Source organism: Colobus angolensis, unplaced genomic scaffold, assembly GCF_000951035.1.
Source record: "Colobus angolensis palliatus isolate OR3802 unplaced genomic scaffold, Cang.pa_1.0 Scaffold526, whole genome shotgun sequence".
Classification (NCBI taxonomy): domain Eukaryota; kingdom Metazoa; phylum Chordata; class Mammalia; order Primates; family Cercopithecidae; genus Colobus; species Colobus angolensis.
This window is the reverse complement of record NW_012118777.1, coordinates 218,596-220,350: the sequence shown is the minus strand read 5'-3', so window position 1 is coordinate 220,350 and position 1,755 is coordinate 218,596. Positions and strand designations below refer to the sequence as shown.

The 1,755-nt window shown below is 35.7% G+C and overlaps 2 gene segments (V, D, J or C); both read left to right on the top strand.

Moving 5' to 3' along the window:
- Positions 1-1,755, top strand: part of LOC105525264 — a 323,199-nt gene that overhangs the window by 144,699 nt on the left and 176,745 nt on the right.
- LOC105525262 overlaps positions 1-1,755 on the top strand; it is a 138,632-nt gene that overhangs the window by 113,043 nt on the left and 23,834 nt on the right.

The following is a 1,755-nucleotide window of genomic DNA, read 5'->3' as shown; positions in this document are numbered from 1 at the left end:
GGGTTCAAGCGATTCTCCTGCCTCAGCCTCCCAAGTAGCTGGGATTACAGGCATGTGCCACCATGTCCAGCTAATTTTGTATTTTAGTAGAGATGGGGTTTCACCATGTTGGTCAGGCTAGTCTTATCTTGAGTAGAAAAACGAAATGATGAAGCAATGAAAAATAGTAACCACAACTTTTCAAGACATAGTCCAATAAGATATAAATCATAACAAAAAGTTAAAAAGTGGAGGGATGAAGTTAAGGTATAAAGTCTTAATTAGTTTTCTTTTTACTTGTTTGTTTATGCAAACAGTGTTGTTATCAGCTTAAAATAATGGGTCATAAGATACTATCTGTAAGCCTCATGGTAACATCAAACCAAAAACAATACAACAGATCCACAAAAAAACAAAAAGCAAGAAGCTAAATCATGCCATCAGAGAAAATCACCTTCATTAAAAGGAAGGAAAATCACCTTCACTAAAAATCACCTTCACTAAAAGAAAAGAAAGAAGAGACAGAAGACCAAAAGCAAATAGCAAAATGGCAGGAGTAAGTCCTTACTTATCAATAACAACATTGAATGTAAATGGACTAAACTCTCCAATCAAAAGACATAGAGTGGCTGAATCAATTAAAGAAAAAACAAGACCCATTGATCTGTTGTCTACAAGAAACACACTGCATCTAAAAAGACACATATCGACTGAAAACAAAGGGATAGAAGAAGATACTCCATGCCAATGGAAACCAAAGAAAGAGCCAGAGTAGCTACACTTATATCAGACAAAATAGATTTCAAGACAAAACTATAAGAAGAGACAAGGTCACTAATGATAAACAGGTCAATTCAGCAAGGGGATATAACAATTGTAAATATATATGCACCCAATGCTGGAGCACCCAGATATATAAAGCAAGTACCTACTAGAGCTAAAGAGCAAAACAGACTCCAACGCAAGAATAGCTGGAGATTTCAACATCCCACTTTCAACATTAAACAGATCCTCCCGGTAGAAAATCAACAAAGAAATACTGGACTTAATCTGCACTATCAACCAAATGGATCTAACAGATATTTACAGAACATTTCATCCAACAGCTGCAGAACACACATTCTTTTCCTCAGCACATAGATCATTCTCAAGGATAGACCATATGTGGGGTTACAAAACAAGTTTTAAAATATTCAAAGAAATTGAAATAATATCAAGCATCTTCTCTGACCACAATGGAATAAAACCAGAAATCAATAACAAGAGGAATTTTTGAAACTATATAAATATATGGAAATTAAACAATGAATGCTGAGTGGGTCAATGAAGAAATTAAGAGGAAACAAAATCTTCTTGGAAAAATGATCATGGAAACACAAAATACCAAAACCTATGGGATACAGCAAAACCAGTACTGAGAGGGAAGTTTACAGCTACAAATGCTTACATAAAAAAGAAGAAAAACTTCAAATAAAAAACCTAACAATGCATCTTAAAGAACTAGAAAAGCAAGCGGAAATCAAACCCAAAATGAGTAGAAGAAAACAAATAGTAAAAGTCAGAGCAGAAATAAGTAAAATTGAAATGAAGAAAACAATATAAAAGATTAATACAACAAAAAGTTGTTTTCTTGAAAAGTTAAATGCAATTGACAAATCTTTAGCCAGACTAAGAAAAAAAGACAGAAGGCACGCGAGTCCGGCAACCACGAGCTCCCACGCCGCCGCGCCTGTGCGGCCGGGTCGCCCCGACGCTCTCGTCTCTTCCCTCGCGCGC